The sequence below is a fragment of the Ursus arctos genome, unplaced genomic scaffold, assembly GCF_023065955.2.
Source record: "Ursus arctos isolate Adak ecotype North America unplaced genomic scaffold, UrsArc2.0 scaffold_7, whole genome shotgun sequence".
NCBI lineage: Eukaryota > Metazoa > Chordata > Mammalia > Carnivora > Ursidae > Ursus > Ursus arctos.
Window position 1 is genome coordinate 83314322 of NW_026623089.1, and position 23270 is coordinate 83337591.

Genomic DNA, 23270 nt, shown 5'->3' on the forward strand with positions numbered 1-23270 from the left:
TTGATTTGTATGAGTGTTGTGTGTATTTTGGATATTAGCTTCTCCTCATACATATGATTCGCAGATATTTTTTTCTTATTCGGTCAGTGGCCTTTTAAGTTTTTGCTGGTTTCCTTTGCCGCGTGGAAGATTTCAGTTTGATGTTGTTCCACTTGTTTATTTTTGCTTTTGTTGCCTTTGCATTTGGTGTCTGATCTGAAGACTCTTTGCCAAAACCAATGTCAATAGACTTAGTACCTGTGTCTTCTTGGAGGTTTATGAATTCAGGTCTTATGTTCAAATCATTCATTAAAAATTTTGTGTGTGGTGTAAGAAAGTGACCCAGTTATATTCTTCTGCATTTAGTGTCCAGTTTGCCTGTTACCACTCACTGAAGAGACAGTCCTTCCCTCATGGCATATCTTCTGCTGCTGTGTCCTAAGTTAGGATCATCTACGTGTGGGTAAGTTTCTGAGCTTTCTGTTCTGTTCCACTGACCTGGTGTCTGTGTTTATGCCAGTACCATCTTGTTTTGATGACAACAGCTTTGTAATCTAGCTTGAAATCCAGGAGTGTGTTGACTGCACCTTTCTTTCTCCAGGTTCCTTTGGGTATTTGTGGTCTTTTGTGATTCCATACAAGTTTGAGGACTGTTTTCTATTTCCTCGAACAATGCCACTGGAATTCAGATAGGGATTTCTTAGATAGTCGATTGCTTTGGGTATGATGGACATGTTCACATAATTAACTCTTCCAGTTAAGGAGCATGGCATATGCTTCCATTTGTTTGTGTTGCCTTCCAAATCTTTGACCCATACATCCTGCCCCCCTCGACACACATGTTTTTCATTTCTTTTCTGCCATGTGTTGAGTGTACTATCTCTTTCTCATTTTTGGTTACTTTTATTCCTAGATTTTTTTTGATGCAATTGTAAATGGCAATGCTTTTTAAATTTCTCTTTGCGAATGTGTGTCATCAGTATACAGGAATGCAAGAAGTTGGGTCATCTGGGTGGCCCCATAGGTGAAGCGTCTGCCTTCGGCTCACGTCATGATCCCAGAGTTCTGGGATTAAGCCCCGTGTTTTGCTCCCTGCTTAGCGAGGGTCTGCTTCTCCCTCTTTCTGACACTCCCCCTGCATGTGCTTTTTCTCTTCCTCTCAAATAAATTAATAAAATCTGAAAAAAAATTAAGACAACAGGTCTCTGTATATTGACTTTATATCCTGCAGCTTTCTTGAAGTTGTTTAAACTAACAGTTTTTCTGTGGAATTTTTTGGGATTTCATGTCATTTGCAAATAGTGACAGTTTTCCTGTATGGATTTCATATCTTTCTCTTTCTTAAAAATGATGTTAGTCACCCTACAGTACTTCCTTTGTTTTTGATGTAGTGTTCCATGATTCATTGTTTGCATATAACACCTAGTGCTCATTATGACATGTGCCCTCCTTAATACCCATCACCAGGATAACCCATTCCCCTACCCTCCCTTTCTGCAACCTTCATTTTGTTTCCCAGTGTAAATAGTCCCTCATGGTTCATCTCCCACTCTCATTCCCCCCTGTCACTTTTCCCTTCCTTCTTCTAATGTCCTCCATGCTATTCCTTCCATTCCACATAGGAGTGAAACCATATGATAATTGTCTTTCTCTGCTTGACTTAATTTCACTTAGCACAATCCCTTCCTGGTCCATCCACGTAGGTGCAAATGGTGGGTATTCATCCTTTCTGATGACTGAGTAATATTCCATTGTATAGATGAACCACATCTTATTTGTCCATTCATCTGCTGAAGGACATCTTGGCTCCTTCCACAGTTTGGCTATTATGGACATTGCTGCTATGAACATTGGGATACAGGTGCCCCTTCTTTTCATTACTCTGTGTCTATGGGGTAAATACCCAGTAGTGCAATTGGTGGGTCGTTGGATAGCTCTGTGTTTAACGTCTTGAGGAACCTCCATATTGTTCAAAAGTGGCTATACCAGCTTGAATTCTCACAAGTAGTGTTAGAGGGTTCCCCTTTCTTCACATCATCTCTGATTTTGTAATTTCCTGTCTTGTTAATTTTTTTTCAAGATTTTATTTATTTATTCCACAGAGATAGAGACAGCCAGTGAGAGAGGGAACACAAGCAGGGGGAGTGGGAGAGGAAGAAGCAGGTTCATAGCAGAGGAGCCTGATGTGGGACTTGATCCCATAATGCCAGGATCACACCCTGAGCCGAAGGCATACGCTTAACCGCTGTGCCACCCAGGTGCCCCCTGCCTTGTTAATTTTAACCATTCTAACTGGTGTAAGGTGGTATCTCATTGTCGTTTTGAGTTGTATTTGCCTGATGGCAAGTGATGTGAAGCATTTTTTCATGTGTCTGTTGGCCATTTGTATGTCTTCTCTGGAGAAGTATCTCTTTGTGCCTTCTGCCCATTTTTTTGGGTGTCGAGTTTGAGGAGTTCTTTATAGATCTTGGATACCAGCCCTTTATCTGTAATATCATATGCAGATATCTTCTTCGATTCCATAGGTTGCCTTTTTGTTTTGTTGATCGTTTGCTTTGCCGTGCAGAAGCTTTTTATCCTGATGAAGTGCCAATAGTTCATTTTTGCTTTTATTTCCTTTGCCTTTAGAGACGTGGCTTGCAAGAAGTTGTTGTGTCCAAGTTTGAAGAGTTCTTTTGATTTTGATATGATACAGAAATCCATTATCTTTCTTTCCTGATTGTATTCAAGTCCTCTGTCTTTCTTGGTGAGTCTAGCTAAGTTTGTCTGTTTTGTTTATCTTTCCAAAAAAGGCAGCTCTCATTTTCATTGTTTTTGTTTTTTTTTTTTTTTTTTTGGTCTTTTTAGTCTCTGTTGGATTTATTTATGCATTCCTTTTTGTTATTTCCTTATTTCTACTAATGTGGGGCTTTGTTTGTTGTTTTATTTTCTACTTCTTTACCACATAAATCATGTTGTTTATTGGAGACCATTCTCATGGTTTGATGAAGACTTGAGTTTCTATGAATGTCCCCCGTAGAGCTACTTTTGCTGCATCCCATAAGTTTTTGTAGGTTGTCTTTTTCATCAGTGTCAAGGTACTTCTAAATTTTTTTTTATTTCTTCTTTGACTGTTGGTTGTTCAGTAGCATGTTGTTAAATCTCCACATATTTATTTAAGATTATTTAAGTATCTGAGAGAGAGTGAGACAGCGAGACAGGGAACGCAAGCAGGGGGGTGGGAGAGGGAGAAGCGGGCTTCCCGCTGAGCAAGGAGCCTGATTCCTGGCTAAATCCCAGGATCCTGGGATCAGGAACTGAGCTGAAGGAAGATCCTTAACGACTGAGCCACCCAGGCCCCCCAATCTCCACCTATTTTTGACTGTCCCATTTTTTTCTTGAGACTGATTTCTAGTTTCATATCGTTGTGGTTGGACAAGATTTGAAGCAGAAGGTGAAGAGGGCATTCAGATGAAAGGTTTGTTTCCTGGAGGGTTTTCTGAGGGCAGACCATGAGTTCCATGGGGCAGAGGAAGGTTTTGTGAAACGGGGGACAGGGGTTAACCCTTGTTAGAATTACAGTCTACTACCATACAGGCTGTGTGCTACCGTTCACACCGTAGTCCTCATGGACTTGTACTTCATTAGAAATATTTTCTAGGAGGTGTAGGCATAGCCTTCTCTTAAAGAAAAGTGCCATGTGGGTTCATGGCATGACCCCAGGTCAGCAACAAGGATGTGTGTATTGTGGGGGATCAGAAACAGGCTTTCTGTGGGAAGTGACAGAAATAGGGTATGGTGAGCTCCATGACCATAGGTGAGGTCCCGAGTGACCCACTGGGTGTTGGGTTCTGTGGATCTGTCTCATCAGGTGCTGTGGAATTCAGGGACACCCTCCTGCCTGTGGATTTGTGTGGAGACAGGTAGACATCAGTGTCTGGCCAGGCATGAGGGTCACACTGGACCACCACCAGAGGTGCAGCGTGTGGGGGAGCCACTGCTTGGTTTCCACGAAAGCTGACCAGGGTCTGTGACCGTGATTCCTAGCAGCTGCAAGGGGAGAGGAGGCCTGGGGTGGTGCACACTTCCTAGACTTGTGGTCAGGACTAGTCTGGAGCACACTGAAGTCAGCCACACCGGGCACAGAAGGCACCCAGTCAGTGTAGCTGTGGGCACTGCTCCCATGGTACTTTCGGGCTGGCTCCATGCTGCCACCTCCTGCTTTTCATCATCATCTTCAAGGTCATGTGCCTCTGCTCTTGCCCCATGGCCTCCGGGGTATTGTCGTCCTCCATCTGGCCCTCATCCCTGGTGCCCTGTGCAGTCTGATGCCAGGGTAGCGTTCTCGAGACAAACATCTGGCCCTGATGGAACATATCCATGGATCTCGTGTGATGCGAGGATGATGCCCTGCCCTGGAAGGGGGCTGCAGGTCCCCAATCAGGAGAGCCATGTCCCCCTTTTCAGCATGGCCTGCCCTCCCCTCAGTCTTCTTCAGGGAAGCTGTCCCCACTTTCTGAGATGACATCTCTGAACTTAAAAAAGAATGATATTTTACATATCTCTATGCCTTAGTTCATCCATGGCATGTCTTTCAACCCCGTTAGTGGGTTTTTTTTTTAGCAGTTCTGAAGGGCTGTCTGCTCAAGGAGGCGATGACCTGGGTGGGGCAGCTTTCCCTCTCATCTCCCTCAGCATGTCTGTGATCCCTGGGTCCAGCTGTCCCACTGAGGATTGAGGGACCCGGGCCAGCCGTCCTGAGTTCAGGCTGTGTCAGCTGTGTAGATGGATGCGTGTCGGAGTGGTGCGCAGCTGGCATGGGCCAGGGGCAGGCAGTGTCTCCTTCTCATTCCTTCCCTCCCTTCCTCCCAGAGGTAGCTCAGAGCAGCCTTCAACCCCTGCATCTCCAGATCCCTTGACCTATGCCTCCTCTGTTCAGCTGGTGACCTTGGAGTTTCTCATGGATTCTACCTCCCGTACCCTCTCCCGTAGCAGTTCCTGGATCAGGGGAGGGGTCGGACCCTTGTCTGTTTTTGGTCTTCTTCCTGTCCCGCACCAAGCCCACCCACCTTTGCATCTTCCATGTATGTGCTTGGAAGCAAGCCCATCCACAGGGAACCTATTAGCCAAATGGATCCAGGCAATGAATATTGAAGTAGAGATCTAGGATCCATAATAAACCTGCTCTGAAACCTGTCCCAAAGTCTGTGGCTCTCTCACACTGAAACAGAAACAATAATAGCTTTCTGGACTGTGAAGTGACATGTGTCTCTCCTTCCAATCTTGAATGCATAGGTGCTGAGCCTGGACTGAAAAGGACCATGGCTCCCGTGGGCTGGGATCCACAGTAAGAACTCAGTGAAATCTGAATTTGAGGCATGGAGTGAATAATTATTGTAGAGTGAATCCTCCCAAGTAGGGCTTATGCACATTGCACAGGAAAAGCTTTTTCAAAGAGCTTCCTGAAGGAAAAATCTTTTTTAAAAATTTATTTTAATTCCAGGAGAGCTAACATACAGTGTTACATTCGTCAGGTGTACAATAGAGTGATTCAGTAATTGTATATATTACTCAGTGGTCATCAAGAAAAGCGTCCTCTTAATCCCCTTCATCTATTTCACTCATCCCTCTATCCACCTCCTCTCTGGTAACCATCCGTTTGTTCTCTATTGTTAAGAGATTGTATTTTGGTGTGTCTCCTTTTCCTCTTTTAGTTATTTATTTTTGTTTGTTTCTTAAATTCCCCATTAATGTGACATCGTATGGGATTTATCTTTCTTTGACTGACTGATTTTAGTTAGGATGATACTCTCTAGCTCCATCCATGTGGCTGCAAATGGCAAGGTTTCATTCTTTTTCAAGCCGAGTAATACTCCATTGTGTGTGTGTGTGTGTGTGTGTGTGTGTGTGTGTGTGTGTGTGTGAATACACACATCTATCATCTCATTTGTCAATTTTTCTACAGACACTTGGGTTGCTTCCATATTGTGATATTGTAAATAATGGTGCAAGAAACATAGGGGTGCACGTATCCTTTTAAGTTACTGTTTTCCTAGGCTTTGGGGAAATACGAGTAGTGTGATTGTTGGATCGTAGGCTAGTTCTGTATTTAATTTTTTGAGGAACCTTCATACTGTTTTCCACGGTGGCCACCACAGTTTGCATTCCCACCCACAGTTCATGAGGATCCCCCTTTATCCACATCCTCCCAACACCTGCTATTTGTTGTGCTTTTGATGTTAGCCATTCTGACAGGTTTGAGATATTACCTCATTGTCCTTTGGATTTACATTTTCCTGATGATGGGTGATGGTGAACATCTTTTCACGGGACTGTTGGCCATTTGTATTTCTTCTTTGGAGAAATGTCTGTCCATGTCTTCTGCCTATTTTTTAACTGGATTATTTGTTTTTGGGGGGTTGAGTATTATCAGTTCTATATATTTTGGACACTATCCCTTTATTGCATATGATCTTTGCAAATATCTTCTCCCTTTGAGTAGGTTGTCTTATTATTTTTACGTTTTCATTGTTCTTCTGCAGTGTGGAAACTTTTTATTTTGCTGTATTCCCAATAGTTTATTTTTGCTTTCATTTTCTTTGCCTCAGGAGACAGTCTAGAAAAATGTTGGTATGGTCCATGTCAAGAAGTTACTGTCTTCCCTCCTGTAGGATTTTTATGGATTCAGGTCTCATATTGAGGTCTTGAAACTGTTTTGTGTTTGTCTGTATTGTGTAAGAAAGCAGTCTAATTTCATTCTTTTGTGCGTAGCTGTCTAGTTTTCCCAACACCATTTGTTGTAGAGACTGTCCTTTTCCCTTTTGATATCGTTGCTTGCTTTGTGGAAGATTCATGGACCACATAATTGTGGGTTTCTGTCTGAACTTGTATCCTGTTCCTTTGGTCGCTGTGCCTATTTTTGTGCCGTACTCTCTTGTTAGGATGACTGCAGCTTTGTAGTATAACCTGAAATCTGAAATTGTGAGTCCTCCAGGTTTGTTTTTCTTTTCCACATTGCACTGGCTGTTCGGAATCTTTAGTGGTTCCATACAAATGTTTAGGATTCTGTATTCGAGGTCTTTTGTTCTTTAATTTAAATTCAATTAGCCAACTTACAGTACATCATTAGTTTCAGATGTAGTCTTCAATAAATTTTCAGTCGTGTGTAACACCCAGTGCTCATTGTATTGTGTGACCTCCTTAATGCCACTCACCCAGTTACCCCCCCTCCAACTTCTGCTCCAGGAATCATCAGTTTCTAGTGATAGTTAAGAGTCCATCATGGGTTTTCTCCCTCTCTGATGACTTCCCATTCTATTTTCCCTTCCTTCCCCTATGGTCTTCTTCCTTGTTTCTGATATTCCACATAGGAGTGAAAGCATATGATCATTGTCTTTCCTTCATTGACTCATTCCACTCAGCATAATACCCTCCAGCTCCACCCAGGTCGGTGTGATAGTAAGTACTCATCCTTTCTGATGGCTGAGTAATATTCCATTATATATATGATCCACATCTTCTTTATCCATTCATCTATCCATGGTCATTTGCACTCCTTCCATAGTTTGTCTATTATAGATATTGCTGCTATGAACACTGGGGTGCATGTGTCCCGTCTTCACTACCTCTGTCTCTTTGGGGTAAATACCCAGTAGTGCAATTGCTGGCACATAGGGTAGCTTTATTTATAACTTCTTGAGGAAACTCCATACTATTTTCAAGAGTGGCTGTACCGGACTGCATTCGTACAATGTTGTAAGAGGGTTCCCGTTTCTCCACATCCTCTCCAACATGTATAGTTTCATGTCTTCTTATTTATAGATATTCGGCCTCGTGTGATATGGCATCTATAGGGGTTTAGATATGCATTTCCCTGAAGCCAAGTGATGTGAAGCATTTATGCATGTATCTTTTGGTCATCAGTACGTCGTCATCAGTGAAGTGACTTCCCATTTTAATCCATCTCAAGACCTAAAGCTGGGTAAGGCACTGAAGCTGGATGATGCCATCGGTTGGAAGTGCGGAGAATTTCAAAAGATCTCCGTGGAGAGCAAGTTTAAAGGTCAGTGTGAAGCTACTAATTGGATCCGGGGAGATCTCTGAAAGTGGGGATTCCCTGGGATGGGCTGAGGGGGGCCCTCCGATTTTCCTATGAATCCTTGCTGAAGCCCCAAATGGACAGTTTCCTGCTGTGGGGCAGGCTGAGTCCTCTAGTCGTGCAGAGGTGAGCCCAATGCCTGGTGTCTTGGAGGCAGGCAAACGGGGAGGGACCCTCAGCAGAGGACCCAGGGTTAGGTTAGGCCCCAAGAGACAGCAGGTCTGAACTGCTCAGTGCTCAGAGAACTCCCAGGGCGAGTGAGATGAGGGCACAAGGGCGGGTGAGTGTGAGCCTTGGGGTTTCATCTGGAAGGGCCCACAAAGGTCGGGGTTCACCAGAGGGGGCTCTCAGGGGTTGCCCCAATTCTCTTGCCCTGAATGCTCTGTTTTTCCCCAAAATGGTGCAGTTTACTGTGGGCTGCAGGCTGAGTCCTATGTTGGGGCTTGGGTGTCCCCAATCCCCCGGAGTGGGGTTCCAGGACCCTGGGAAGTGGCCCCTCTGTGGCCAACCTAGGGTAAGGGTTAGGGTCCAGGAGACCGGCAGGGACAATCTGCAGGCTGTGCAGCGAGCTCTGTTTAGGGCTGAGAGGAGGCCATGGGGCAGGGTGAGCATGGGCCTCAGTGTTGGGGAACGGGTGGCTGCCAAAGGTGGTGACGGGCTCCATTGGCCTCCCCAAGTTCTCGTGCCCTGTAGGCTCCATAGAGCCCCAAGGGGCACGGTTTCCTGTCGGGTGGCAAGCTGAGTCCTGCGTTGGGGCACAGGTATCCCAATTCCATGGGGCTGTGGTGCAAGGCTCCTGGGGAGGCCCCCACACCCGTGGCCGACCTAGGGCTAGGGTTAGGCCCCAGGAGCCCCGCAGGCCTGATCTGCTGGCTGTATGGCGAGCTACACGGGCTGAGGTGAGGGTGTGGGGAGGGTGAGTGTGGGCCTCAGGGTTAGGGTGCGGGAGGCCGCCGAAGTTCACTGGTGGCTCAGGAGGGCCCTCCTGGTTCTCCCGCCCTGAATGCTCTATGGCCTCCCAATGTGCACGGTTTCCTGCGGGGTGGCAGACTGAGGGGCTCAGGTGTCCCGAATCCCCGCGGCTGCGGCTCCAGGCTCCTGAGGAGGGGCCCCTCCACAGATGAACTAGGGTTAGGGTTGGGGCCCAAGAACCCCGCAGGCCAGATCTGCCCACTATGTGGCGAGCTCCGCCGCGGGCTGAGGTGAGGGTGCGGGGTGGGGTGAGTAGGGGCTTCAAGGTTGGGTTTAGGGATCGCTGAAGTTCGCCGGGGGCTCTGGGGGCCCTCCTGATTCTCCCACCCTGAATGCTCTACAGTCTCCCAAGGGGCACGGTTTCCTGCATGTTGGCAAGCTTTGTCCTGCAGTGGGGCTCAGGTGTCCCCAGTCCCTGGGGCTGTGGCACCGGGCCCCAGGGGAGGGGCCCTACCCAGCCGACCTAGGGTCAGGTCTAGGCCCCAGGAACCCGGCAGGCCTGATCTGCCGGCTCTGGGACGAGCTCGGTGGCAAGCTGAAGGGAAGGCGTTGGGCGGGATGAGCGTGGGCCTCAGGGTTGGGGTGTAGGGGGCCGCCAAGAATTGCTGGGGGCTCAGGGGGGCCCTACCAGTTCTGCACGGGATGCTCTGTGGCGCCCCAAGGGGCATGGTTTCCTGAGGGGTGGCAGGCTGAGTCCCGTGGTGGGGCTCAGGTGTACCCAATCCCCAGGGTTAGGTACGGATTAGGGTACGGGTTAAGGTTAGGGTATGGGTTACGGTTAGGGTATGGGTGAGGGTAGGGGTTAGGGTTAGGGTAAGGAGAGGGTACAGGTTAGGGTTGGGTTTAGGGGTTATAGGTTAGAGGTTATGGGTTAGGGTACAGATTAGGGTTTAGGGTACGGTTTAGGGTTTAGGGTTTAGGTTTAGGGTTAGTGTTAGGGTTGGAGTACGGGTTATGTTTAGGGTACAGGTTAGGGTTAGGTTACAGGTTAGGGTATGCATTAAGGTACAGTTTAGGGTACGGGTTAGGGTACAGTTTAGGGTAAGTGTTGACGTACGGATTTGGGTACGGTTTAGGGTACAGTTTAGGGTTAGGGTACTGGTAAGGGTTAGGGTACAGTTAGGGTTATGGTACAGGTTAGGTTATGGTTTAGGGTTAGGGTTAGGGTATGGGTTAGGGAACGGGTTAGGGAGAGGGATAGGGTATGGTTAGGGTTAGGGTATGGGTTAGGGTACGGGTTAGGGTACAGGTTAGGTTTAAGTATGGGTTAGGGTATGGGTTAGGGTCCGGATTAGGGATAGGGTACGGGTTAGGATACGCGTTAGGGTATGGGTTAAGGTTAAGGTAAGGGTACTGGTTAGGGTTAGGGTACGGGTTACAGTTTAGGGTTTAGGATTACCTTAGGGTACGGGTTAGGGTTATGGTACGGATAGGGTTAGGGTACGGGTTATGGTACGAGTTAGGGTATGGGTTAGGGTCAGGGTTTAGGGTTTAGGGTTAAGGTTAGGGTACAGATTAGGGTACTTGTTAGGGTTACGGTTAGGTTTAGGGTACGGTTTAAGTTACGGGTTAGGGTGCAGTTTAGGGTTAGGGTTAGGGTACGGGTTAGGGTATGGGTTAGAGTACATGTTAGGGTTACAGTTAGGGTTAGGGTACAGGTTAGGGTTAGGGTACGGGTTAGAATTAGGGTTAGAGTACGGGTTAGGGTACGGGTTAGGGTTAGGTTTAGGGTTAGGTTATGGGTTAGGGTTAGGGTTAGGATTAGGGGTTAAGGTTTAGGGTTTAAGGTTAGGGGTTAGGGTTTAGGGTTAGGGTTAGACCCCAGTAGGCCAGCAGGACCGATGCACCGGCTGTGCGGCGAGCGGAGGAGTGGGCCAAGGTGAGGGCGCTGGCGAGCGGGAGTATGGTACCCAGCGTTTTGGCGCAGGGGGCCTTTGAACGTCACTAAAGGCTCAGAGGGCCCTGCCCGTTCTCCCGCCCTGAATGACCGGTGGCTCCCCTAGCGGCCCGGGTGGTGGCAGGGTGGCAGTGTGAGTCTGGCACTGCGGTTTTGGGATCCCAATGCCATGCATTGCAGCACAAGGCACCTTGGGAGGGGCCCCTCTGGGGCCGTCCTAGGGTTAGTGTTAGCACCCAGGAGTCCGGCAGGCATGATCCACCAGCTGTGCGGTAGCAGAGGTCCAGGCCGAGGTGAGGGCGCCGGTTTAGCTGGAGCGTGGTTTCAAGCATTTTGGCGCGGGGGGCTTTGGAAGGTCGCTGGGGCATTCAAGGGCCCTGCCGGTTCTCCCGCCCTGAATGGCCAGAGGCGTCCTTAGCGGCCCGGGTGGTGGCAGGGCGGCACGGTGACTACGGCGCTGAGGCTCGGGGGTCCCCAATCCCTGGCATTGCTGCGCCAGGCCCCTTGGGAGGTTCCCCTCAGGGGCCAACCTAGGGTTAGGGTTAGCCCCTAGGAGGCCGGCAGGCCCAATCTTCTGGCTGGACGGCGAGAGGTGGGCAGGCCGAGGTAAAGGCCCTGGCAAGCTGGAGCGTGGGCCCCTGCATTTTGGCGCGGGAGGCTTCAAATGTCGCCGGTTTCTCCAGGGCCCTGACCTTCTACCACCCTGAATGACCGGCAGCGCCCCTAGCAGCCTGGGTGGCAACAGTGTGGCAGGGTGAGTCTGGCTCTAGGGCTTTGAGTCACAATCCCAAGGGTTGCAGAGCCAGGCCCCTTGGGATGTGCCCCATGGGGTCGACCTAGGGTTTTGGTTAGCCCCCAGGAGCCTGGGAGGCACTATCCGCTGGCTCTGCAGCAAGCGGAGGGGCGGGCCGAGGTGAGGGCACTGGGGAGCAGGAGCGTGGGAGCCAACTTTTTTGCCCGGGGGGCCTTCGAAGTTCACAGGGTAAACAGAGGGCCCTGCCAATTCTCCCAGTCTGAATGACCCGCGGGGCCCCTAGCGGCCCGGGTGGTGGCGGGGCGGCAGGTGAGTCTGGCGCTGGGGCTCGGGGGTCCACAATCCACCGCGTTGGGGCACCAGGCCGCTTGGGAGGGGCCCCTCGGGGGCTGACCTACGGTTAGGTTTAGCCCCCGGGACGGCAGCAGGCTCAATCCGCCAGCTATGCGGCGAAAGGAGGGGTGGGTTGAGGTGAGGTCTCTGTGGAGCGGGAGCGTGGGCCCAAGAGTTTTGGCGCCGGGGGCCTTCGAATGTCTCTGGGGACTTGGCCGGCCTTGCCCATTCTCCTCCCTGAATGACTGGTGGCGCCCCTAGCAGCCCAAGTGGCAGCAGGGCGGCAGTGTGAGTCAGGTGCTGCGGCTCGGGTATCCCCAATCCCCCGCGTTCGGGCGCCAGGCCCCTTGGGAGGGGCCCTTCGGGGGTCAACCTAGGTTTAGGGTAGCCCCTAGGAGGCCAGCAGACCCTATGCGCCAGCTGTGTGGATAGCGGAGTGGCGGACCGAGTTGAGGGCACTGGTGAGTGGGAGCATGGGCCAGGGCGTTTTGGCGCGGGGGTCCTTTGAAGGTCACCCTGTCTCGGAGGGCCCCGCCTGTTCTCCCACCCTGAATGAAGGGCAGGACCCCAAGACCCGGGTAGCGGCTGGGCGGCAGGGTGAGTCCAGTGCTGAGGTTGGGGTCCCCAATCCCTGGCGTTGCGGCGCCAGGCCCCTTGGGAGGGGCCCCTCAGGGTTCGATCTAGGGTTACGGTTACCCCCAGAAGGCTGGTGGACCCGATCAGCGGCTGTGCAACACGCAGAGGGTTGGGCCGTGGTGAGGGCGCTGGCGAGCCTGAGCATGAGCCCAAGTGTTTTAGCGCAGTGGGCCTTCGAAGGTCGGTGGGGGCTGGGAGGGACCTGACCCTTCTCCTTCCCTGATTGACCGGTGGGCCCCTAGCGGCTCGGGTGGCTGAAGGGCAGCAGGGTGAGTCCGGCACTTGGGTTCGGGGTCCCCATCCCCAGCGCTGCGACGACAGGCCCCTTGGGAGGGGCCCCTCGGGGGCCAACCTAGGGTTAGGTTTAGCTCCCAGGAGGCCAGCAGGCCCTATTTGCAACCTGTGTGGAGAGTGAAGTGGCGGACCGAGGTGAGGGCGCAGGTGATTGGGAGCGTGGGCCTGGGCGTTTTGGCGCGGGGGGCCTTCGAAGGTCACCGTGTCTCGGAGGGTCCTGCCCGTTCTCCCGCCCTGAATGAATGGCAGCACCCCAAGCCCCCGGGTGGCGACTGGGCGGCAGGGTGAGTCAGGTGCTGAGGCTCGGAGTCCCCAATCCCCGGCGTTGCAGCACCAGGCCCCTTGGGAGGGGCCCTCGGGGGTCGATCTAGGGTTACAGTTAGCCCCCAGGAAGCCGGTGGACCTGATCAGCGGTTGTGCGGCATGCGGAGGGTTCGGCCAAGGTGAGGGCGCTAGCGAGACTGAGCATGAGCCCAAGCATTTTAGCGCGGGGGACCTTCGAAGGTCACCATGTCTTGGAGGGCCCTGCCAGTTCTCCCACCCTGAATGACCTCCGGCTCCCCTAGAAGCCCGGGTGGTGGCGGGGCGGCTTGTGAGTCCGGCGCTGGGGCTCAGGGGTCCCCAATCTACCACGCTGCGGCACCAGGCCCCTTGGGAAGGGCCCCTCGGGGGCCGACTTATGGTTAGAGTTAGCCCCCAGGAGGCCATCAGGCCCGATACACCACCTGTGCGTCGAGTGGAGAGTTGGGCCGAGGTGAGGGTGGTGGTGAACATGAGCCTGGGCCCAAGCGTTTTGGTTCGGGGTGCCTTTGAAGGTTGGCGGGGGTTCGGAGCGCCCTGCCCGTTCTCCCACCCTGAATGACTGGCAGCATCCCTAGTGGCCCGGGTGGCGACAGTGTGGCAGGGTGAATCTGGCTCTGGGGCTCTGAGTCACCAATCCCCAGCGTTGCAGAGCCAGGCCCCTTGGGATGTGCCCCACGGGGCAGACCTAGGTTTTCAGTTAGCCCCCAGGGGCCCGGCAGGCACTATCCACTGGCTCTGCAGCAAGCGGAGGGGTGGGCCGAGGTGAGGGCGCTGGTGAGCAGGAGCGTGGGAGCCAACTTTTTTGAGTGGGGGGCCTTCGAAGGTCACAGCGGAAACGGAAGGGCCTGCCAGTTCTCCCATCTGAATGACCCCCGGCGCCCCTAGCGGCCCGGGTGGTGGCAGGGCGGCAGGTGAGTCCGGCGCTGGGGCTCAGGGGTCCCCAATCCACTGCGTAGCGGTGCCAGGCCCCTTGGGAGGGGCCCCTCGGGTGCTGACTTAGGGTTAGGGTCAGACCCCAGGACACCAGAAGGCTCAATCCACCAGCTGTGCGGCGAAAGGAGTGGTGGGTCTAGGTGAGGTCTCTGTGGAGCGGGAGCATGGGCCCAAGCATTTTGGCTCGGGGGGCCTTCGAATGTCTTCGGGGAGTTGGAGGGCCCTACCTATTCTCCTCCCTGAAAGACCGGCGGCATACCTAGCTGCCCTGGTGGCGGCGAGGTGGCAGGGTGAGTCAGGCACTTTGGCTCCGGTAGTTCCAATCCCCAGTGTTGCGGCGCCAGGCCCCTTGGGAGCGGCCCCTCGGGTGCCAACCTAGGGTTAGGTTTAGCCCCTAGGAGGCAGGCAGTCTGTATTCGCCAGCTGTGTGGATAGCGGAGTGGTGGACCCAGTTGAGGGCGCTGGTGAGCGGGAGCGTGGGCCCGGGCATTTTGGCACCGGGGGCCTTTGAATGTCACCGTGTCTCGGAGGGCCCTGCCCTTTCTCCCTCCCTGAATAATGGCAGCACCCCAAGACCCCGGGTGGCAGCTGGGCGGCAAAGTGAGTCCGGTGCTGGGGCTCAGGGGTCCCCAATCCCTGGCATTGCGGTGCCAGGCCCATTGGGAGGGGCCGCTCGGGGGTAAATCTAGGGTTGTGGTTAGCCCCCAGAAGGCCGGTGGACCAGATCAGCGGCTGTGCAACAAGCGGAGGGTTGCCCCGAGGTGAGGGCGCTGGCGAGCCTGAGCATGACCCCAAGCATTTTAGCGCAGGGGGCCTTTGAAGGTCAGCGGGGGCTCGGAGGGCCCTGCCGTTTCTCCCGCCCTGAATGAATGGCGGCGCCCCTAGCGGCCCGTCTGGGGCGGGGCGGCAGGGTGCATCCGGCGCTGGGGCTTGGGGGTCCCCAATCCCCGGCGTTGCGGCGCCAGGCCCCTTAGGAAGGGACCCTCAGGGGCCGTCCTAGGGTTAGGGTTAGCGCCCAGGAGGCCGGCAGGCCCGATCCGCCAGCTGTGCAAGGAGCGGAGGTACGGGCCAAGTTGAGGGCGATGGTGAGCGGGAGCGTGAGCCGCAGCGTTTTGGCGCGTTGGGCCTTGGAATGTTGCCATGGCTCATAGGGCCCTGCCCCTTCTCCTGCCCTCAATAAACAGCCACGCCCCTAGAGGCTCCGTTGGCGGTGGTGCGGGAGGGTGAGTCCTGTGCTGTGGCTTGGGGTCCCCATCCCCAGCTTTGAGACGCCAGGCCCCTTGGGAGAGGCCCCTCGGGGGCCAACCTAGGGTTAGGTTTAGCCCCCAGGAGGCCGGTAGGCCCTATTCGCAACCTGTGTGGAGAGTGAAGTGGCGGACTGAGGTGAGGGCGCTGGTGATTGGGAGCGTGGGCCTGGGCGTTTTGGCGCGGGGGGCCTTCGAAAGTCACCGTGTCTCGGAGGGCCCTGCCCGTTCTCCCACCCTGAATGAATGGCAGCACCCCAAGCCCCCGGGTGGCGACTGGGCGGCAGGGTGAGTCAGGTGCTGAGGCTCGGGGTCCCCAATCCCTGGCGTTTCGGCGCCAGGCCCCTTGGGAGGGGCCATCGGAGGTCGATCTAGGGTTACGGTTAGCCCCCAGGAAGCCGGTGGACCTGATCAGCGGCTGTGGGGCATGCGGAGAGTTGGGCCAAGGTGAGGGCGCTGGCGAGACTGATCATGAGCCCAAGCATTTTAGCTCAGGGGGCCTTCGAAGGTCAGCAGCAGCTCAGAGGGACCGGTCCGTTCTCCCGCTCTGAATGACTGGCGGGGCCCCTAGCGGCTCGGGTGACTGAAGGGCAGCAGGGTGAGTCCGGCACTTGGGCTCAGAGTCCCCATCCCCGGTGTTGCGGCTCAGGGCACTTGGGAAGGGCCTCTCGGGAGCTGACCTACAGTTAGGGTTAGGCCCCAGGAGGCCGGCAGGCCCGATACACCGCCTGTGCATCGAGCGGAGAGTTGGGCCAAGGTGAGGGTGCTGGTGAACATGAGCCTGGGCCCAAGCGTTTTGGTTGGGGGCACCTTCGTAGGTCGGCAGGGGTTCGGAGGGCCCTGCCAGTTCTCCCACCCTGAATGAATGTCGGCGCCCCTAGCGCCCCTGCTCTGGGGCTCTGAGTCACCAATCCCAAGCATTGCAGAGCCAGGCCCCTTGGGATGTGCCCCACGGGGCCGACCTAGGGTTTCAGTTAGCCCCTAGGAACCCAGCAGGCCCAATCCTCTGGTTGGGCGGCGAGAGATGGGCGGGCCGAGGTAACGGTGCTGGGGAGCGGGAGCGTGGGCCCCTGCATTTTGGCGCAGGAGGCTTCAAATGTCGCCGGTTTCTCCAGGGCCATGTCCATTCTCCAGCCCTGAATGACCGGCGGCGCCCCTAGCGGCCTGGGTGGCGGCATTGCGGCAGGGTGAGTCTGGCTCTGGGATTTGGGATCCCCGATCCCCGGCGAAGCGGCACCAGGCCCCTTGGGAGGGGCTCCTGGGTGGCTGACCTAGGGTTAGGGTTAGCCCCCAGGAGGCCAGCAGGTGGGATCTGGCCACTGTCCGGGGAGCGGAGGGCAGGGCCGAGGTGAGGGCGTTGGGGAGCGGGAGCGTGGGCACCAGCATTTTGGCACGGGGAGCCTTTGAAGGCCACCGGGGGCTCAGAGGACCCTGCCCCTTTTCTCGCCCTGAATGACCGACAGTTCTCCTAGCAGCCCGGGTGGCGGTGTTGCGGTAGGGTGAGTGTGGTTCTGGGGCTTGAGGTTCCCGATCCCCGGCGAAGCGGCACCAGGACCCTTGGGAGTGGCCCCTGGGTGGCCGACCTAGGGTTAGGGTTAGCACCCAGGAGGCCGGCAGGCGGGATCCGCCCGCTGTGCGTGGAGCGGAGGGGCGGGCCGAGGTGAGGGCGGTGGCGAGCAAGAGCGTGGGCCCAAGCGTTTTGGCACCAGGGGCCTTCGAATGTCTCCGGGGACTCGGCGGGCCCTTGCCCATTTTCCTCCCTGAATGACCGGCGGCGCCCCTAGCAGCCCAGGTGGCGGCGGGGTGGCATGTAAGTCCGGGCATAGGGCTCGGGGTTCCCCAGTCCACCGCGTTGCGGTGCCAGGCCCCTTGGGAGGGGCCCCTTGGAGGCTGACCTAGGGTTAGGTTTAGCCCCTAGGATGCCGGCAGGCCCTATTCATCAGCTGTGTGGAGATTGGAGTGGCGGACCGAGGTGAGGGCACTGGTGAGCGAGAGCCTGGGCCCGGGTGTTTTGGCGCGGGGGGCCTTTGAAGTCACCGTGTCTCAGTGGGACCTGCCTGTTCTCCCGCCCTGAATGAATGGCACCACCCCAAGCCCCCGCGTGGCGGCTGGGTGGCAGGGTGAGTCCAGTGCTGAGGCTCGGGGGTCCCCAATCCCTAGCGTTGCGGTGCCAGACCGCTTGGGAGGGGCCCCTCGGGGTCAATCTAGGGTTAATGTTAGCCCCCAGGAGGCCGGTGGACCCGATCAGCGGCTGTGTGGCATGCGGAGGGTTGGGCCGAGGTGAGGGCACTGGCAAGACTGAGCATGGGCCCAAGTGTTTTAGTGCAGGGGGTCTTCGAAGGTCGGTGGGGGCTCGGAAGGACCTGCCTGTTCTCCCGCTCTGAATGACCAGTGGGGCCCCTAGAGGCTCCAGTGCCTGAAGGGCAGCAGGGTGAGTCCGGCACTTGGGTTGGGGCCCCATTCCCGGCGTTTTGTGCCAGGCCACTTGGGAAGGGCCCCTCCGTGGCCGACCTACAGTTAGGGTTAGCCCCCAGGAGGCCAGCAGGCCCAATACACCACCTGTGCATCGAGTGGAGAGTTGGGGCGAGGTGAGCGTGCTGGTGAACATGAGCTTGGGCCCAAGCGTTTTGGTTCGGGGCGCCTTCGAAGGTCGGCGGGCGTTCGAAGGGCCCTGCGCGTTCTCCCACCCTGAATGAATGGCGGCGCCCCTAGTGGCACGTGTGGGGCGGGGTGGCAGGGTGCATCCAGTGCTGGGGTTTGGGGGTTCCCAATCCCTGGCGTTGCGGCGCCAGGCCCCTTAGGAAGGGACCCTCAGGGGCCGTCCTAGGGTTAGGGTTAGCACCCAGGAGGCCGGCAGGCCCGATCCGCCAGCTGTGCGAGGAGTGGAGATGTGGGCTGAGTTGAGGGCAATGGCAAGCGGGAGCGTGGTCCCCAACGTTTTGGCGTCCTGGGCCTTCGAATGTTGCCATGGGTCGGAGGGCCATGCCCGTTCTCATGCCCTGAATAACCAGCGACGCCCCTAGCGGCTCCGTTGGCGGTGGGGTGGCAGGGTGAATCCCACGCTGTGGCTCGGGGATCCCCAATCCCCGGCATTTCGGTGCCAGGCCCCTTGGGAGGGGCTCCTCGTTGGCCAACCTAGGGTTAGAGTTAGCCCCCATGAGGCCGGCAGGCCGGATCCTCTGGCTGGGCGGTGAGAGGTGGGCGGGCCGAGGTAAAGGCGCTGGGGAGCGGGATTGTGGGCCCCTGCATTTTGGCATAGGAGGCTTCAAATGTCGCTGGTTTCTCCAGGGCCCTGTCAGTTCTCCCACCCTGAATGACCGACGGCGCCCCTAGCGGCCTGGGTGGCAGCGTTGTGGGAGGGTGAGTTTGGCTCTGGGGCTTGGGGTCCCAGATCCCCGGCGTAGTGGCACCAGGACCCTTGGGAGTGGCCCCTGGGGGGCCGACCTAGGGTTAGGGTTAGCCCCAAGGAGACCATCAGGCCCAATCTGCACACTGTGCGGTGAGCGGAGGTGCAGGCCGAGGTGAGGGCGCTGGGGAGCGGGAGCTGGGGCCCAAGCGTTTTGGTGCGGCGGTCCTTCGAAGGTCCCCGGGGGCTCTGTGGGCCCTGCCAGGTCCCCCGCCCGGAATGAAGACAGCGGCCCTAGTGGGCCGGGTCATGGCAGGGCAGCAGGGTGAGTTCGGCGCTGGTGCTCAGGGGTCCCCAATCCCTGGCCTGGCGGTCCCAGGCCCCTTTGGAGGGGCCCCTCGTGAGCCGACCTAGGGATAGGGTTAGACCGCTGGAGGCCAGCAGGCCAGATCTGCCGGCTGTGCAGAGAGCGGAGGGGCGGGCTGAGGTGAGCGCACTGGCGCGCGGGAGCCTGGCCCAAGCGTTTTGGCGCAGGAGGCCTTCGAAGGTCGCTGGGGGCTCGGAGTCCCTGCCCGTTCTCCCGCCCTGAATGACCCGCGGCGCCCTAGTGGCCCGGGTGGCGGCGGGGTGGCAGGGTAAGTCTGGCGCTGGAGCTCGGGGGTCCCCAATCCCTGCCGTGGTGGCACCAGTCCCCTTGGGAGGGGCTCCTCGGGGACGGACCCTGGGTTAGGGTTAGCTCCCAGGAGGCCGGCAGGCCCGATCAGCCTGCTGTGAGGCAAGCGGAGGGGCGGGCCAAGATGAGGGCGCTGGCGAGCGGGAGCGTGGGCCCAAGCGTTTTGGGGTGGGGGGCCTTCCAAGGTCGCCGAGGGCTCGGAGGGGCCTTCCCGTTCTTCCGCCCTGAATGACCGTCGGCACCCCTAGCGGCCCGGGTGGCGGTGGGGCGGCAGGGTGAGTCTGGAGCTGGGGCTCGGGCGTCCAACTGTCCCGACGTGGCGTCGCCTGGCCCCTTGGGAGGGGTCCCTTGGGGGCCGACCTAGGGTTAGGGTTACCGCAAAGGAGGCCGGCAGGCCTGATCCACCAGTTGTGCGGTGAGCGGAGGGGCGGGCCGAGGTGAGGGCGCTGGCGAGCAGGAGCGTGATCCCAATCATTTTGGCACGGGGGGCCTTCGAAGGTCGCCAGTGGCTTGGAGGGCCTTGCCCATTCTCCTGCCCTGAATGACCAGCGGCGCCCCTAGCGGCTCGGGTGGTGCCGGGCGGCAGGCTGCGTCCAACGGTGGGGTTCGGGGGTCCCCAATCCCCGGCGTGGCGGCGCCAGGCGCCTTGGGAGGCCCCCTCGGGGGCCTACCTAGGTTTAGGGTTAGCCCCCAGGAGGCCAGCAGGCCTGATCCGCCGGCTGTGCGGCGAGCGGAGGGGCGCGCCAACGTGAATGCGCTGGCAAGCGGGAGCGTGGGCCCAAGCTTTTTGGTGCGGGGGGCCTTCAAAGTTACCGGGGGCTCCGAGGGCCCAGCAAGTTCTCCCGCACTGAATGACAGGCGGCGCCCTAGCAGCCCGGGTGGCAGCGGGGCGGCAGGGTGAGCCCGGAGCTGGGGCACAGTGATCCCCAATCCCCGGCGTGACGGTGCCAGGCCCCTTGGGAGGGACCCCTCGTGAGCCAATCTAGGGTTAGGGCTAGCCCCCAGGAGGCTGGTAGGCCGGATCCTCCAGCTGTGCCGCGAGAGGAGTGGCTGCCCGAGGTGAGGGCACTTGCGAGCGGGTCGTGGGCCCAAGCGTTTTGGCGTGGGGGGCCTTCGAAGGTCACCGGGGTCTCAGAGGGCCCTGCCCGTTCTCCTGCCCTGAATGACTGACAGCGCCGCTAGAGGACCAGGTGGTGGCGGGGTGGCAGGTTGCGTCCGGCTGTGGGGCTTGGGGGTTCCCAATCCCCGGCGTGGCAACACCAGGCCCCTTGGGAGGGGCCTCTCTGGGGCCTACCTAGGGTTAGAGTTAGCCCCCAGGAGGCCGGCAGGCCCTATCCGCTGGCTATGCGGCGTGCGGAGTGTCGGGATGAGGTGAGGGGGCTGGCGAGCGTGAGCATAGGCCCAAGTGTTTTGGTGCAGGGGGCCTTCGAAGGTAGCCGGGGGCTCGGAGGGCCCTGCCCATTCTTCCTCCCTGAATGAGGATGGCGCCCCTAGTGGCCCGGGTCGTGGCGGGGCGGCAGGGTGAGTCCGGTGCTGGTGCTCAGGGGTCCCCAAGCCCCGGCCTGGTGGTGCCAGGACCCTTGGGAGGGGCTCCACAGGGGCTGACGTAGGGTTTAAGTTAGCCGCCAGGAGGCCGCCAGGTCCGATCCGCCGGCTGTGCAGCGTGCGGATGGGCTGGCCGAGGTGAGTGCGCTGTGGAGCGGGAGCGTGGGCCCAAGGGTTTTGGCCCGGGGGGCCTTCGAAGGTCACCGGGGCCTCGGAGGATCCAGCAAGTTCTCCCGCACTGAGTGACCGGCGGTGCCCTAGTAGCCCGGGTGGTGGCGGGGCTTCAGGGTGAGCCCGGAGCTGGGGCTCGGGGGTCCCAAATCCCCGGCGTGGCGGCACCAGGCCCCTTGGGAGGGGCCCCTCTGGGGCCTACCTAGCTTTAGGGTTAGCCCCCAGGAGGCCGGCAGGCCCGATCCGCTGGCTGTGCAGCAAATGCAGGGGCGTGCCAATGTGAATGCGCTTGCGAGCGGGAGCGTGAGCCCAAGCGTTTTGGCATGGCGGGCCTTCGAAGGTCACCGGGGCTCAGAGGGCCCTGCCCATTCTTCCGCCCTGAAATAGGGCAGCACCCCCCCCCCCCGGGTAGGGTCACGGTGAGGCGGTAGGGTAAATCCGGCGCTGGTGCTTGGGGGTCCCCAATCCCCGGCGTGGCGGCACCAGGCCCCTTGGGAAGGGCTCCTCGTGAGCTGTCCTAGGGTTAGAGTTAGACCCCAGGAGGCCGGCAGACCTGGTCCGCCAGCTGTGCGGCGAGCAGAGGGGCGGGCTGAGGTGAGGGTGCTGGTGAGCGGAAGCATGGGCCCAAGCGATTTGGCACGGGGGGCCTTCAAAAGTCACCGGGGGCTCGAAGGGCTCAGCAAGTTCTTCTGCCCTGAATGACCGGCGGTGCCCTAGTGGCCTGGGTGGCGGCGGGGTGGCAGGGTTAGCCCAGAGCTGGGGCTCCAGGGTCCCCAAGCCCTGGCGTGGCGGCACCAGGTCCATTGGGAGGGGCCCCTCGGGGGCTGACGTAGGGTTTGGGTTAGCCCCCAGGGGGCCAGCAGGCCTGATCTGACAGCTCTAAGGCGTGCAGAGGGGCTGGCCGAGGCAGGGCACTGGAAAGCGTGAGCGTGTACCCTAGGGTTTTGGCGCCGGGAGCCTTCAAATGTCAGCGGGGGCTCGGAGGGCCTTGCCCGTTCTCCCTCCCTGAATGACCGGCGGTGCTCCTATTGGCCTGTATCGCGGCGGGGTGGCAGGATGCGTCTGGCGGTGTGGCTCAGGGATCCCGAATCCCAGGCGTGGTGGCGCCAGGCCCCTTGGGAGGGGCCCCTCTGGGGCCGACCTACCTAGCGTTACGGTTAGCCCCCAGGAGGCTGGCAGGCCCGATCCGCTGCCTCTGCCGCATGCAGACGGGCTAGCCGAGGTGAGGGCGCTGGCGAGCGGGAGCGTGGGCCCAAGCATTTTGGCGCAGCAGGCCTTCGAAGGTCTCCAGGGGCTCAGAGGGCCATGCCCGTTCTGCCATCTTGAATGAGGACGGCGCCCCTAGCGGGTCGGGTCGCGGCGGGGCTCCAGGGTGAGTCCGGCGCTGCTGCTCAGGGGCCCCCCAATCCCCGGCGTGGCGGTGCCAGGCCCTTGGGAAGGGCCACTTGGGCGCCGACGAAGGGTTTGGGTTAGCCCCAGGAGGCCGGCAGGCCCGATCCGCCTGCTGTGTGGCGTTTGGAGGGGCTGGCCAAGGTGAGGACGCTGACGAGCGGGAGCGTGGGCCCAAGAGTTTTGCGCGGGGCCTTCGAAGTTCGCTGGGGGCTGAGAGGGCACTGCAGGTTCTCCCGCCCTAAATGACCGGCGGCGCCCCTAGCGGCCAGGGTGGCGGCGGGGCTGCAGGGTGATTCTGGCGCTAGGGCTGGGGCATCTCCAATCCCTGGCGTGGCGATGCCAGGCCCCTTGGGAGGGGCCCCTCGGAGGCTGACATAGGGTTTGGAGTTAGCTCCCAGGAGACCGACAGGCCCGATCCGCCGGCTGGTGTGGCATGTGGAGGGGCTGGCCGAGGTGAGGGCGCTGGCGAGCAGGAGCGTGGGCCCAAGGTTTTTGGTGAGGGGGGCTTCGAAGGTCGCCTGGGCTCTGAGGGCCCTGCCCGTTCTCCCACCGTGAATGACCCGGCGACGCCCCTAGCCCGCCGGGTCGCGGCAGGGCGGGTCAGGCACTGGTGCTCGGGGTCCCCAATCCCTGGCGTGGTTGCGCCAGGCCCCTTGCGAGGGGCCCCACGTGAGCCCACCTAGGGTTAGTGTTAGCCCCCGGGAGGCCGGCAGGCCCGATC

At 58.0% G+C, this 23270-nt stretch overlaps 1 long non-coding RNA gene across 1 annotated transcript in view; it reads left to right on the forward strand.

Moving 5' to 3' along the window:
- The first annotated feature begins 2990 nt into the window (after positions 1–2990).
- The window catches only part of LOC130543065 (uncharacterized), a 106557-nt gene continuing 86277 nt past the window's right edge, over positions 2991–23270 (forward strand). Inside the window, exon 1 of the long non-coding RNA XR_008958091.1 lies at positions 2991–3056. This is a non-coding gene — a long non-coding RNA (uncharacterized LOC130543065). The remainder of the gene's footprint in view (positions 3057–23270) is intronic.